Source organism: Adiantum capillus-veneris, chromosome 18, assembly GCF_014529385.1.
Source record: "Adiantum capillus-veneris isolate H3 chromosome 18, ASM1452938v2, whole genome shotgun sequence".
In the NCBI taxonomy this organism is placed as follows: domain Eukaryota; kingdom Viridiplantae; phylum Streptophyta; class Polypodiopsida; order Polypodiales; family Pteridaceae; genus Adiantum; species Adiantum capillus-veneris.
The window spans coordinates 147,392,216-147,409,266 of record NC_140948.1 but is presented as its reverse complement, the minus strand read 5'-3'; positions in this window follow the sequence as shown (position 1 = coordinate 147,409,266).

The window sequence follows — 17,051 nt, the reverse complement described above, 5'->3', positions numbered from 1 at the left end:
GGTTGCCCACCATGCAAGGTCTCATCGAGGACAGTCAAGGAGAGAGCTCCACGGCCTTGCCCTCATGCACATGCAAAAAGTGCTCCACGCCTTCCCAAAATTAGTTGGCTCTTGATACCAATGTGAAACAATGGAAACTAGTGCCTTGGAGTCCACCTCCCAACCTCCCACTATATAGCATGGCTCCTAGCCCTTTTCCCTAGTTGGACTCCCTTTACACACTATGTAACCCGGCCTTGCCCTTGTCTAGTCCGGCCTTTCCCTTGTCCTGACACATTTGGTCGCTATCATCCATGTGCATCCTAGGTTTATATTGCCTTCTATAGTTCCAACAGGCATTACCAAAAAGTCTTGAGCTACAACCCCATTGTCATAATTGACAGAATTGTGCTAGGTTACAAAAACATTAGTTTTTCTCTTGCTAATACCCTTGACTTGGATGGTACTCTTAAATAGAGATGGCTTTCCTAACTGAAACCACACTCTATATGATAGCAGATTATATTTAGCACTTGTGTCCAATAAGGCGTTATATAACACTTGCCTATAGGTGCTATTTAACTCAATAGGGTATCATAGAGGTGTGTCAAAGTCCAACCAATCATCCTCTTGTTTCAACTTGAAATACATTTGTAACTCCAAGGTTGGCCTCTTGTTGGCATCTAATATGTTTCTGTCGCTCCTCAACCTCAACTTGAGCTTGTATCTTTTTCAATTTTGCTTGTGTCTTGGCTACCTTTTTCTTATGAATGGCACGAAAGGATCATAATTTCTTTTAAATTTACTCCCATTGAGGAATCCAATGGTTTCAACTTCATCAAGAGTTTCCACATGAATGGTACCTTGTGGGGTGATTTTGCATACTCTATATGGTCCTTTTCTTGCATATTTAAACTTTTTCTTTTTGTTATGCACTCCATTCATAAGGATGTTATCCCCAACCTTGATATCCTTGTTATTTAAATGTCAGTCAAACCATTTCTATCTCCTATCTTTCTCCACAAGTGCATTTTGCACAACCAATTGTCTTTCGTCATCTAACCTCTCAAGTATATATAAACGCTTAACTAAAGGGTTTCCATCCCAACCTTCTTGTGAAGCTACCCGCAGACTAAGAATTACAAACTCCCATGGCATACCTGCTTCTTGGCCATATACCATTTTGGATGGTGTACAATTAATAGACACTTTGTATAAGTAGTATGATAAGCCCATAGAGTTGATGTCAGCTTCAAATACCAATCCGTGCGATGAGCTTCTATTGTTTTGGTCAAGATAGAAATTAAAGTATTTTTAGTGCTCTTAGCTTGGCCATTTTCTTGTAACTAATAAGGTATAGACTTATGGTGGGCTATCATGAAGTTTGTTGTGAGTTCCTTTATCACTCCATTTATAAAATGAGTACCATTGTCACTCACAATCTCAAGGAGACAACCAAATCGTGTAATAATCTTATCAAAGATAAACTTAGCATTTGACCTTGCATCAGCCTTGTGTGTCACCTTGGCTTCCAATCACTTTGTCACATAGTCAGTGGCAACAATAATATATCGAGATTGAGTGTTACGAGATGTCGAACTAATTGGGCCTCCAAAGTCTAAATTCCATTTTTCAAATGGTTGAGTTCACTTTAATAGGATGTAAGGACATTTTATCGTTTCTTTGTGTGATCTTGTAATGTTGGCATTCATCACACGCTTTTGCAAAAAGTGATGCATCCTTGAATAAGGTAGGCCACCAATAGCGTGATTGCAACACCTTCCTAGCATTTAGTTCCCCTGAAACATTTCCTTCGATTATACCCATGTGGGCTTCTTGCATTATGTATAACTACTCATCCTTCACGATCACAACGTCTAGGAATATCTTCCCTCCCTAGCTTGTAGAGAGTTCCTACAATTAGAGAATAAGGTTCACATTCCTTTAATAGTTTTTGAGCTATATCCTTAAGAAGCTCTTTGGGTGGAAAAAATTCACTAAGAAGTTTACAATCTTCTCACTCCACTCATGTTGGAATTAGGGTTCCAAAGAAACGCACACAACTTGGAGAAGATGAAGGAAGCTCAAGGCACACAATAGAGAGTGTGTCACTTAGTATGCAATGGAAAGATAGATACACCTAGAGTGATGGGCGTATATACAATGCTCGGGGGGGAAAATGTCCTAAAGAGAGAAAAAATGCCCCGGCGGTCCTTGCGTGTTCACACACATCACTACCACATGTATATGGTAACAAAACCCCCCTGGAGTGATGCGGTGAATGAGAGCTGGCACATAAGTAAAGGGAAGTGCCATTCCCTGAGGACATGATCAGTCCACGAAGGGGAGTAAGCCCAAAGCTTTGCAGAAAGCTTCAAGTTTCTCATGAGACAATGCCTTTGTGAAAAGATCTTCAAGGTTGTCTTGTGTTGGCACATAAGCCAAGCTGATCTCTCTTGTTGAGAGCCTCTCCCTCACATAGTGGTAATGCACCTTAAGGTGCTTTGTGCGAGCATGAAATACTGGGTTTCTCAAAACTACCAATGCGCTCTAACTGTCAGTGTAGATAGTGTTGGCAGTGTCTTGTCGAACACCCAAATCATCCATAAGGCGTCTGAGCCATACACACTCAATCGAAGTGGCACAGTAGGTTGCTTCTTGCTCAACCATGATATACATGAACTACCAATCATGAAACAAAACCACTTGTGTACACTCACGTGTCAAAACAACCAGCTTAATCTGAGTCCGAAAAAGCATGTAAGTCTAGCAGAAATGATCCCCCCTTGGGATAAAACAAGCCAACATGTAAAGTGCCACTAAGGTAGCGGAAAATCCTCTTGACATCCTGCCAATGCTTAGACCCTGGGCTGTGCATAAATTTGATGACCTGTGAGACTGCAAACTGAATATCTGGCCTCGTGTTGCATACATAAAGGAGGCAGTCAACAGCAGTTTGGTAAAGAGTGACATCAGCAGGATCGCCAACACCATGTAGACTCAACTTCAAACCTATTTCCATGGGAGTGGCAATAGGTTTTCAATCCTTAAGTCCAAACTTACATAGCAATGTCTCTATGTAACTTTTTTGACACAAGACAATATCACCATCACACTGCTTAAACTGTATACCCAACTAATGATGCAACAGCCCCAAATCTTTCATCTTGAAAGTAGCATTCAAATCAGCCTTAAATTCAGCAATCTGTCTCTCATTTGGTCCAGTGATCAGCATCATCGACATAAAGAACCACAATGAGAAGTACATCACCCTCACGCTTTACATACAATGTGCTTTCTTGTTGGATTGTTATGAAAGCCTCGTTTAACCAAATGATTGTCAGCTTTCTCATACCAAGCACGAGGAGATTGCTTCAATACATACAAAGCCTTCTTACATATTCACACTTTTTCTCTTGTCCTTTTATGACGAAACCGCGAGGCTGCATTACATAAACTTCCTCAAATATGTCACCATTCAAGAAAGCAGTAACAATGTTTAATTGATGTACATCCCAACCAAAATGAGCTGCCAATGCACATAGAAAATGCACAGTAGTCATACGACAAGTGGGAGCAAAAGTCTCTTCATAATCTATGCCTTTTTGTTGTGCATAACCCTTTGCAACAAGTCAAGCCTTATGGCAATCCATCTCACCATCCGGCTTGCGTTTCAACTTGTAAACCCACTTTGTACCAATGGCCTTTTTGCCAGGAGGCAAATCACATAAATTCCATGTGTCATTTTCTATAAGTGCATCATATTCTGATTGCATAGCAACCATCCAATTTTTTGAATTTTGTGCTTCATCAAAGACAGAGGCTCCTCAACATCATGTAAGCTAGACACAGCCAAAGCATAACAATCTGATGCATAGCATGCATGGCGCGAGTCTGAACGAGTACGACTAGACAAAGGTGCATCCAATTTACTGTCATGCAAAGTGTGCACCAACCATTTTGTCATACCTCTTGCTTGCTCATTCTCAGCCCTTTCCTCATCAATTACATCATGTACATCTGCATCAGTAATAGGCTGATCTGTAACATTTTCAGAAACCCCTATAGGCTGTACATTTGCCTCATTGGAACTTACATTCGTATTTCCACCACTGAAAAGAGTCAAAAAAGTGTCATAAATGTCCTGTGAGCTTACATTACTGTCTCTAGTACATGACAACAAGGGCTGAACAGAATCTTCCACAAACAGTACATCCCGTGAAACCAGAATACGCTTTGTTTGCGGATGATATAACTTGTAACCTTTTCTTTCATCACTATAACCAAAAAAAATACATTTGACAACCTTATCATCCAATTTTTTGCTCTGTGTTTGTGGCACCAAAGCATATGCCAAACAACCAAAAACAAGCATGTGCTCAATAGAATGCTTTCTATCATGCCATGCTTCATATGGAGTAATAGACTGCAAAGCTTTCGTAGGAAATCTGTTTAGTACATAAATGACACACATGATGGCCTCAAGCCAAAAAGAATGCAGCAAAGCTTGACTTTTGACCATACATTGTGCCCTTTCTATAAGTGACATGTTTTTCTTTCAGCAACACCATTTTGCTGAGGTATATAACGCACTGTACATTGGTGTTTTATCCCATGACTAGCTAGAAATGCATTGAATTCATGAGACATATACTCCCCCCCTCGATCGAAACGGAGGGTACCATAGTACATTTTGAGACATTTTCAGCCATAGCCAGAAATTGTTTGAAGTACATAAAAACTTTGGACTTTGCTTTAAGCAGAAATACCCCTGCATGCATGGAGTAATCATCAATGAAAGTCACGAAGAAAAGGTAATTGCCCAAGGATGGAGTTTGCATGGGCCCACAAACATCACTATGCACAAGTTGCAACCTGCATGTGGCCCAAACTTAACCATCCTTTGGAAACTTAGAACGCTGCATCTTACCCAAAATACAGCCTTCACAAACATGTTTGACAGGTGCTTCAAGAGGCAGCAAAGAAGCAACCATATTAGATTTCTACAAACGTAGCAAACTGGCAAAATTCAGTTGACCAAAACGTGCAAGCCAAAGTTTTGCATCTGAAATAGCCCTTGAATCTGCAACAGGATTTGAAAAATTTTGTCCAGAATTGCCATACAAAGTGATCTTATACATCCCACGGCACAAAGGGCCAAATGCAACAATTTCATCACCAAAACTGAGATCATGAACTGTACATCTGTCATCCACAAATTTGACTATAAGTCCAAGTCTAGCAAGTGCGGATACAGACAAGAGATTCTTCTTGATCCCAGGTACATAAAGTGCATCAACAAGTGTAAAGGAATTTCCATTTGCAGCAATAAGCACAATCTTTCCAACTCCTTGAACCGGATAAGAGGCATTGTTGGCACAAGTGACTGAATTCCCATTAGGGATAGACTCGAGAGACGTAAACAATTCACGATGTGGGGTAATGTGATTTGTAGCACCACTGTCGAAATACCACATGTGAATCTGCAGCAACTGACAAGCATGCATCATGGACAGCAGAATTGTAAGTGCACTCTGTGCTAAAAGCCCATTCTGCATCAACATCAACAACACAATCTCCTTTCACATAAGACTCAACAATGGCTACATTTGTAGTGGAACCATCATTTGCAGTGGAGCCACCCTCTTTCTTCTTAGCCTCTTTTGCCTTCAACTTAGGACACGACTTGATCAAGTGATCATTAGCTTTACAATAATGGCAATGCATCTTCTTTTTGCCCTTATCACCAGAATTGCCAGAAAAAGTGCTGCCAGCAAAAGCATTGGGAACATAAGTTTTGCCACTCGCAGTAGAACCATAATAAGTGGCTGCATTGCTGTGACCACCCTTTCTTTGAGAAGCAATAAAATCCTATTCAATTGCATGCTATCTAGTCCCGTGACTCTTGCAACAACAATGTGCATAATGCATCAACCTTGACAACTTCTGGATTTCCTTGGGTCATTAGTCTCCATGTACTAGCAAAAGTCTGGTAAGAATCTGGTAAGGCATCAAGAACAATCTGCACAAGGGAACTCTCTGAAATGACTTCACCTACAGAAATAAGTTGCTCATTGATATCCTTGACACTAGCAAGGAAAGTTTCCATGTGATCTTCCTCATGCATAATCTTCGACTCCAGCTCTTTACGCAGCAAAGAAATTTTAGCCTCATTGCGACTTGCATAAAAATCTCCTAGAATATCCCAAGCCTGTTTTGCAGATTTTGTTGAACGAATGTGAGGAACAATGGTGTGCTTCACAGACAACGCAATCAATGCATGAGCTTGCGCATCCTTTACATCCCAATGAGCTTGTTCTGCCATAGGCAAAACAACTCTAATAGCAACAATCCTTGCAGCAAAACCTGCAACATCCTCAACATTGCCTACATCCTTAGAACCAAGACGTACATCAATGCCCTGCACAATGTTCCAGACGCCCTTTGACACAAGAACATGTTGCATCATATAAGCCCACATAGGGTAGTTGTCCCCATCCAACCTGTCCTCAGCAGCAAACATCTTGAACACATCTGTGTTGTTGTCAACCATGGTAAATGTTGCACCTGATGTGAAAATTGCCCAAAAATAGGAGAAACGAAGCGAGAACAACACGTGCTATATAGCACAAACCGTAGAAGAGTGTAAGGCACCTGTTATGCAAAAATTGACACTGACAAAAATTTTGCACAAAATGATGAAATTGCCTATGCAGACCTGCCTGTAGTGGAAACAGAGGCTGAAATGAGCCCGAATAAAAAATTTGAGCAGACTGATCTCTACGAGCCCACCCAAAATATTTGTCGACCTGCAAACACTTGCCAAACCTCACTGTAATCGGAGAAAGTGAACAAGCGTGTGCTAGAGCAGCTGGAGACTAAGCCCGGGAGGACGTAACTTGCTCTGATACCAATTGTTGGAATTAGAGTTTCAGAGAAACACACACAGCTTGGAGAAGATGAAGGAAGCTCAAGGCACACAATAGAGAGTGTGTCACTTAGTATGCAATGGAAGATAGATAGCCCTAGAGTGATGGGCGTATACACAATGCTCGGGGGAAAAAACCTCCTAAAGAGGGAAAAAATGCCCCGGCGGTCCTAGTGTGTTCACACACATCACTACCACATGTATATGGTAACAGTTCAGGCATGGTCTTGACTAGGAACAGGGAATTATCGAACAATATGTCTCATTGATTCTAGTAGGGGCTTCACTAATGCGTATGCGAGACAAATGATCCACCATGACATGTCTTTTACTTGATCTCACTACAACGGTAAAATCAAACTCAAGAAGAATTAATAACCATCGTTTAATTATTCTCGTGGAACAATTTATTCACTAGATACAACAATGCTTGATGACCAACATAAAAAAAAGCTTGTTGGCAAGGAAGTAGTAGCAAAATTCCTTTATTGCATAAATCATAGCTAAACCTTCTCGCTCTATAGTGGTGTAGTTCCTTTCGGGATCATTTAATTGACGATTTTCAATGCTAAAGGGGTAGTCCAATTTATGTTCTTCTAGTTGAGCTAGAATACTCCCAATAGAAAAGTTTGATGCATCAATATGCACATGGAAAATTACATTCCAATTGGGCACTCGTAGGATGGGAGCGCTTGTAAAGGCCCTTTTCAATAAATCATAAGCATGGTCACAGTCTGTGGTCTAGTGGAACTTAATAAGAATCTTGTACAATGGGCGAGCTATCTCGGCAAAGTTTAAAATAAACCGTTGGTAATAACCAACATGGACCATGAACCTTTGAACTCCTTTATCGTTTGTAGGCCGTGGAAAATTGGAAATGGCTTTAATTTTGCTCCCATCTTTGGAAATTCCATTTTTGGACACTATAAGCCCTAGAATGACTCCATGTTTAACCCAAAATTGGCATTTGAAAGGGTTTAATGAGATGCGATATAATCTACACTTTTCAAACACCTTTCGTAAGCATAATAGATGTTCTTTCCAAGAGGAATAAACACAAAATTCATCGAAGAAATCTTTGCATAACTCCCTCAAATATTCCCCAAAAGCAATGTTTATCAATCTTTAGAAGGTAGCAGGGGCATTGGTTAATCCAAAAGCCATAACACAAAATGCGAACACTCCAAATTTGGTTATAAAAGTAGTTTTATTCTGGTCCTCTAGTGGAATTGTGATTTGATTGTATCCAGAGTATCCATCTAAAAAGCTATAAGGTTCCTTCCCTTGCAACTCTTTCAAGCACATGTTCCAAATATGGCAAGGGGTAATGGTCTCTCCTAGTAGTGGCAGCATTGACCTTCTTGAGATCCATATACACTCTAAGTTCCCCAACTTTTTTTGGCACAATAACTATTGGAGACACCCATTCTAAGTGCTCAATAGGGTATATGAATCTACATTTGACAAGCTTTTCAATATCTTCTTGAAAAATCTTTGCATACTTAGAATTCATTGGGTAGGGTCTTTGCTGGACTCGTTTATCCATGCTATTCGTGGGAGTGTGTTGCACCACAAAAGGTGAGACACCTTTTATATCATGTTATGTACAAGAAAATATATCCTTGAATTCATTGAGAAGATCCTTAGGTACATATTCCTTAGTCTCTATCAGATCTTGGGCGATAAAAATAGGTTTGGACTCCTCTCTTGGGTTTGCTAACTCTATTTTCTTAACTATCACTGGACCATTATAACTACATTACTTCCATCGATAGGTGTTCTCTTGGCCTTTGTATACACAACCTTATGCTCATTCGTGGTGTAGGATTTAAAATTCTCAGGTGTGTAGGATGTAAATATGTGGGGTCTTGTTGCTCGGTGGACTGTAATTTCTCTTTCACGTCCTTTTGTTGTTGAGCTAGCTCTCAATTTTGTCGTCTCCTTACAGTACGGCTCAACTTTCACTTCTCTATAGCTTCTAGTTGCGCAATGTCAATGGGTCGTGGACTACACCACATGAAACTTTGAAGGTATTCACCCCAATCATCTACCAACATCCGATGAGCATCACATGCCCCTACATAATTAAGACATTCTACGGTGGTTTTCTTTTCATTTATCATAGCACACACATTTTCTCGATATCATCACCTCTTATATCTCTTACTCTTCATTAGGAAGAGGATGGGGTCTAGGAGGGCCTCATTATTTTCCATGAGATTATGGAGGTGGTTAACATCTTGACAAATAGATACATGCCATGCGTACAAGAATGGTGGGTGTGTAAGAGAGGTGTAAGAGAGGTCAAAGGATGCACTTTTTTCCCCAAAAAAGGGGGTGAACAACTTTATAATTTTTGTCTTTCCATAACTCCTACATATAATCTCCGATTTGAGTGGAGATTGTAGAGTTTTAATCTACACGCCGAGCTCCTTCTGTAGATATGCTACATGATATGGTTTTGCCTGCTAGATTTTAAATTTCATTCGGGGGGGGGGGGAAACTTGAATTCAAATAAATTAACCGTTTTGCCTATTTGAATTCAAAAGTTGTTCCTTGATTTCTTTCTTAATACTAGAGGTTTGACTTTCTTAAACTGCCAAATAAAGAGGCTCTCCTATACCCCATTCTCTTCCTAATGCTTGTCTAATTTTGTATTACAACCTTCCTCCAGTGAAGAGTTACTAGATGAATTGCTACTTGTGTCTTCTCCTCTTCAGGATAGATTGTCATCTAGGGTACCACTGGGCCTTGAATGGTTTGTCTCCACATTTTCACCAAGATTTAACTCGGATTCTATGTTTTCAGAGTCAATTTAAATTGTTGATTTTGACTCTCAATCGCTGAACTATAGTCTTTTGAGACGCTACTGGTTCCAATGCTAGTCTAGCCCTCATCTAATAGGTCATCAAAATCTATATGCATTGCTCCTATCATATTTAAAAGGTATGATTTGTGGAATTTCATCCCCCTCAAGTGTTACCCAATTCATCCCTGTATTTTCTCAAGTGTCTATGGTTGCTGCTAGGTGGACCCAATCCACATTGTCAGACTCAGTCATCCCAGGTAGAACATCCATATTAGGGGAATCTTCCCCAACATCAGTTTCCTTTTTACACACGTAACAATACTGCAATGGGGACAAGTGAATTGTGGTGTCAAATCTATGATCAATTATAAATATATTTCCTAGAGGATGCGCTCGACCAGTTACAAGATCAACTCAAATGACAAAGTCTTGGAACTGCAAGTAGGCACGGGTTTTAGACCAATCATGCACCATTTTTGCTTCCCTCATGAAAGGACATCCTAAGATCATCTCAGATGACATAGTGTGCTTGGAAAAATCCATAACAATGACGGTATGTCTTATTTTGTGTCAAAAGACCTTGATCTTGAGATCTTCTAGCATCCCAATAGGTTTAACAATTGTCCCATTGTTCATTGTTGGCGGATACGCCGCGACGGACGTTAGCACAACGAGAACTCACCTAACAAGAATTGTCAGCTAAGGACGAAGCTCGACCTGCAGGCATGTGGAAGCAAGCATAGGGTGTCAACCTACACTCGACCGACTATTGACTACTTCCTACAGAGGTCTCTACCCAATGTCTAAGTTACAGCCTACTCTTGCGCACAAGAGGAGATTTCCTACAATGCTTCCATGAGCCAAATACCCATTAGACGTTCTCGAAACGCTACGAAACTTGAGGGATATCATATTAGCACCAATAGGCCACTCTCCCTAAGGTTCGTGACCCAAAACCCTACCCATAAACACCCAGTGCAGAATCACGAAGGATGTCTGATAGTTTTTTGTAGGTCGATGTTTCTGAAAACTAAGGTGCCTAATGTGTATCTCAACTCAATACGAATGCATGGATATGCTGAAATGCAAAAACAGACACCGTTTACTTATTGAATCTCTAGAAATAGCTCGTAGATCAATCTCGCGAAGCCAGGCTGCACATGTGCAGTGTGGATATTGGTACGTAGCTCTCTCCGGGGGCAACACGCTGCACTTATCCGTACTCGATTTCGACCACCAGTGTGTGCATAGCCTCAAGATAAGCTCTCACTCTCTCTCGTACACAGAATATGCTTCTCACAGACACTTCATAGAATGAACAAAGGGGTTTTTTTTATTAAGGTTGAGATTTGGTATATATACCTTCCAAATATAAAACCTCCTATTCCAAAAGGAAATCGTACTTAGTTTAATGGCAAAAATAATATACAAAATTGGAAACTTTTGCAAGATCCAAGTATTTACAAGTGAAATTATGGGTTTTCTTAATCAGGGAATGACTACATAGGATTTCCTTCTTTTATCATTTTTTCAGTCTTCAATTGAGTGTGGCCGCCTTCCATCTTCAGCTAACACTCCACCCCTCCTAGCTCATGTCGTCCCTGACATGACAGTAGAGCCGCTGCTTTAGTGGAGGATGTCGCGCATATTCAAAACGGACTCATACCATGCATGCTGAACCACTAATTTTGGGCCGAATATAACTGTGTCGATAGTCAAGAAGCCAGTGTAGAAGGCTTCTTCAAAGGCTTGGAGATGGTATGAGGGTAGGAACGTTATTCTTTGGTAGAGGGCATGTATCACCTCATGTGAAGGTTGAGCAAATAGGTCATAAGTACATCTATAAGTGTCCTGGAAGAAGAATATGTTGTTTGTTGCTTGTCCAGGTTTGAAGACCTCAAAGACTACCAGAAGTGTTTTACATATCTTTCTAAGAATAATGCAAGAGAGGGTAGGTGAGTCAGTGAACAATTTAATGGGGCCCGTTAGGGTTTTCACCATGTATTGCTCATTCATTCTCTCGCCTACCATCAAGCCTGGCAGCTTCGGGTAGTTGAGCCACGTGGGATGGCTTCTCTTCAGCAGTTCATGTTCCTTCCATGTCCACATCCTTGGTAGAGGGGAAAATCTGAGGTCATCTCTGATCATTTTAGGCGCCTCTACCAAATGTACTAAATAATGTGGGTATTTAGTGAGCCATGCCTTCCTCCATTTTGGTTGAGAGTCCACAATGAGCTTAACACCTTGTGGTTTGGTGATGTCTTCATGGTACAGTGGCACTATAGGCTCCTCTTTAATCCTCTTGTTGATTGTAGCAGCCTTCTATTTTAGAAGAGGATATGGGAGAGAGGGTTGTAGCCATTCATGTGGAACGACATTTGCATCTAATCTTTGAATGGTCATGAACTTCAATACCCTCTGCTCCCACAACATTGCTTCTTTGGTGATGTCTTTTATGGCTCTTCTATTGCTTTTTGTAGATTGTCTTCTTCTTCTTGTGTCAGATCCCGATGCTCTTGTAAGGGTCCCACAGGAATGTCCTCTTGTACTGTTGTGTCCACCGAATCTGACACATTCTCTATATCAATTCCTTCCATAGTAGTCGGCCCATGATTTTTTTGAGGTTCTTCACTTGTTTGTCTTTAAGTTCGTCCAGTTGCTTTTGTAAGTCGTCTTTTGCTAACTGAGCTTGTTCTAGCACCGCTACTAATAGGTCATTAAGTTCTGCATTGACTCTATCAGCTTTCTCTAGCTTCTACCTTACCTCATCATTCTCTGTCTGCAGTGTCTCTGTGTCATCTTCTAGTCTTTTCTGAAGCCTATCCAATTCCGCTTTCAATGATTTGTTATCATCTTCTAACCTGCCTTGTACCACCATTGATCCATCTGCTAGCATTACTCTCTGCCTCTTTTCAAGCGTCATCTCTTTTTGAAGTTCTACCATTTGTTCTTCAAACACGTCTTTGTCTTGGCTAGTACTAGTTGCAGCTGCAGCTCTTGCTCTACCCAGAGAAGCACTCAACCTCTAAATTGTTTGATCTTTCACTTTTATTTGATCCTTTAGTTCTATCACCTCATCTTGGCTAGCTGCATGTGATATTTCAGCTTTGTCTTTGGCCTCCCTCAAGCTCTCAATCTCTTTTGACTCTTCCGCCAGTTGTAGGGTGAGCCCATCCCTTTCCTTTTTGGCTTCAGTGATAGCATTGTTGATCTTTTGGTACTCTTATTCAAAGTTCATTAGCTTCTAAGTCATTTCTCGGTTTTGACTTTCTAACTCTTGACATTTCTTCAGTGCTACTTCTAGTTCAACTTGCATCTGTGCTTGGATGTGCATTTTCTCTTGACTTTTCTTCTGAAGTGTTTCCACTTCAGCTTTCACCTTTACCTCACTCAACTTCAGCCCTTCATACTCAATCTCTTTGGCCACTGATCTGGCTCTTAATCCTTGCAGTCTCTACATCACTTCTTCCCAATATTTGGCTTGTGGTTGCAAATCCAATGTCTTTGTTGCAATCTCCTTTAGCTCCACCAAATGAGGGCTCAGTGTTTATTCTTCTGGTTTAGGGGTTGACAATTGAAAATCTGTATGAACCTCTTCTTGGGTCAGCAGCTAGTAGATCCAAGCATATTCTATAGTTTTTTACTTCTGGATTTTGCTTTTGAGGCTTTGGTTCAAACTCTTTCTTCTGCTCTTTTGCTTTGTCCTCTTCTTTCTTGGAATCTTGTGGCTTCTCAGATTTAATCAACTCCTTAGTTTGTAGAGGTTGAGGAGGACTAGAAGGAGGTGATGATGGGGGAGGACTGGACTCGCTGCTTGATGGTGGGGTTGATTGCTTCTTTTTGAAGTACCGATCAACCTTTGTTTTCTTCTCTCGCTCTACACTTTCCTGCTCTTCTAACAGATGCCGCCTCACATCATCAACTTCTTCTTTGGTAAAAGGTATAATTGGAAAATTCTCAGCCGTCGCGTCTAGGATCTCAAAATTCTTTATATAATCTTCGAAGAAAACCCTGTTAGTCCTTCGAGAAGATCCAGGCATGGCCTCAAGTGAGGGCTTCCATAATTCGCTTAGATCTCCTTTAAGCATTCTTTCAGCTTTGAAACTCTCCATCAGCCTCTCTAGTCGAGCGGCCTTCTGGGATTTAGTCTCTTTTTCTGGCATCTGAATGGTAGCTTTCTTTCCTTTCTTTGGCTGAGGTGGCTCTTCTTCTACTATCTCTAACCTTCTTTTAGTCTGGTGGTCACCCTGGGAGCTATAGGTTTCCACTCTTCCTTGTCCTCTGTCAGCTTCAACCACTCATTCTGTGATGGAGGAAGAGGCCAATGGCCTTTAGAATTTAAAGCTTCTTATAGTACCTTGGTGAGCATCTCCCCTGTTACAGGTTCCCATCCTCACAATGTGGTACTGCAGGCATGCCACATAATCTATCTCTCTTGGGCTGCTTGTCTTCATTGCCCATGTGAATGTTGTTCCAATTGCTACAGGTGGCACAGTGTACTTTTGAGGCCTCTTGGTGCAGATATGGAAATATTGGTTGTATAGTTGGCACATGGTTGCCACCATTGGATCCCCAATATCCTCAAAGGTGTAGTGTTCGCGTATGTTGCACGTGTCAATGCAAGGAACTTGCGAATACACTGTGTGCGAGCCACAAATGGCTCCAAGCACACAACAAGCCTAAACTTGTAAGCTCAAAGATGACGATGGTGTGTGACTCACCGCTCTACGCTTGCTTCGTGGAGGATTCCTCACCGCGAAGAAGAGGGAGACGTCGCACGCCGCTCTCAACCGCCTCGCCGCCGGCGTGCCGCCACAATGCTAGATCTCTCTCTCTCTCTCTCTCTCTCTCTCTCTCTCTCTCTCTCTCTCTCTCTCTCTCTCTCTCTCTCTCTCTCTCCCCCCCCCCCCCCACCCCCTCACGCACGCACGCATACACACACACACAAGGAGATGAAGAAGCAGAAGATGGAGATGGAGCAAGAGCACTCTATATGCACAAATGAGAGAATGAGTGAATTTTAGGTTTAGTTGACTTTTATATGAGCTCGCCCCATTCACACTTGGGCACCCATGCTTAGCCAACTAGTCCCTTGAATGTTCCAGTTAGAGTGCGCCTCTCATCGGCGATCTCTCTTACCCTTTTCTTATTGGACCAACAATCCCGGTACCTGACTCTACAAGTAAATAATACAACGTCTATCGTAGGTGATAGGGTGTCCGTGAGCCGTGAGGGTTAACATGCCCCCCTTCCTGATGTAGATTCCGTCCTCGGAAGCTATTGAGTTGAAGCTCGTTCATCGAGGTGGAAGAGCATCTGAGATGAATGTCCTTAGCCTCCTTCAGTCACTGCAAAATCAATGCATTCTCATAAGCAATTCAAAATCATATGCAGTTGTAGGCAGACAATTTGATTGGTAACAGAATTTTAAACCTTTTGTCAGCAATAAACATTAAATTGCAATATAATCAAACGCATAAACAGTTGTAAAGGCAAAAAATTAAACAAGTCTGGGGTCGCTAATTTAACTGTCGAAAGGCACTAAAGATCGACTATTGATACCATGGGTAAGCTTCTTAATTTTCTCTGGTCAATTAATTAAGTTGTTTAATTGTGAGAGCGAAGTATTTCATGTTCGAGGGCTGACTAGAGGCTATACCTAGAAGACCTTGTAGTTAAGCTACGATAAAAGGAATTTCTCACGAAATCATCGCCTGACTAATTACTTTTTCTTTGACCCCCCAAAGTCTTTTCACAATGATTCAATTTTGATGTGTGTGCTTATTTTGTATGCCTTGGGTTTTTTGCTTTTCAAGGAAAAGCGCCCACACTGGGAACCTCTAGGGCTCTAGTACCATAGGCGATACATGTGAGTGAAGTACCAAATCGAGCTGAGATTTCTCTTCTAGCTTAAGATTTTACATTGTGGCACTTTAATTTTTTACTTTTATTTTCTTCGTTTTCAGCATTTTAATTTTGTAAATTTGGGGGGTCATATAACGTTTTTACCCTCCCCAAGCTCATCACACTAATAAACCCCCTTTATAATACTTAAGCTAAAGGTCAATAGGGACTAAGCCCACTAGAAATCCCTAGTACATTTCACACAATGCTTCCTCAATCGGATTAAGATCCTAAGTAACCATTGATTATTAGGAAGGCGTTCCCCATGGTATTAAGAGAAGCTCTCTAACGCCTAGCTTGGTCAAACTAGCTTAATCGGACTGCTTGATTTTTAAATCTAGACAAGTGATTATGACAAAAAATTACATTGAATTTAATGTTTGGTACTAAGAAAATGCGCTAAATATTATGCTACCAATCACAATCAAAGCAGAAAAACATGGATGCAAAAAAGATAAGGGACGATGCTAATGGACAAGAAACACGTGTTTGTGTTGATGGTCGCTTGATTTGAAGTGTGAACGAGAGAAAGATCACATGAAGGTCCAAATCCTAACAACAGCAACACGTTCCTGTACACACTAAGAAACACAAAGAATACCTCTAGGAGGCACATCAGTGGGAAGAAATAACTTTGTTGATCACTAAACTCTAAAACAGAAACACCCCTATTGTACTAATCCTACCTACCCTCCATCCCTCGAGTGATGAGGATCAAAGGTGTTTGATGACATAGGTTTCTGTTTCAGTGCACCAGATGTGAATGTGTAGGTCAGGGTCAATGTTTTGACTTTTATTGTGCATACTCGTTTGATAATTTCTCTTGCTCTTTATTATTTTTGTTTTTGTGAGTATAAGGCTTTATATATACATTCCCTAAGATTCGGAGATTGAGAGGTCAGGGAAACAAGGTTGAGAGGGGAGTGAGTGAATGATGACTGTCAGCAAACACTCCTTCCTTCCTTACGTAGATCATATCGTTTTAAATGTGCTCGTCACCCTTTGAAACCAATTGTTCCACTCGATAATAGGTGAGGATTTTTTCCAGTAGTTTTCTATTACCTTAGGTGCCTCATCGAATTGCAAGGGTGGTAAGGTACTCTCCCATGATTTTATTTGCAACATTGTTGTAGGTGGTGAACTTACAACGGGAGGTGCAAACTCTTTCTTGCTTGTATGGGTATGTACAATGGTAGGTGGAGGTTGTGTCGAAGCTTTTACCTCTATGGATTCATTACATGAGGAGCTAGAAGCTTCATGAGACTCCCCCCTTCCTAAGCTAGGTGGAACAAATTGTTCTTTCTTCCGTACCCAAACGAGCTCTAGAGCGGGTGTGTCGCATTCCGTGATTTTTTCCTTTCCGCGATCTTCAATTTGTTTTGGATCCACAGGATTGATCTCACATGGGCCCAATGACAAGTAAGAGCACAA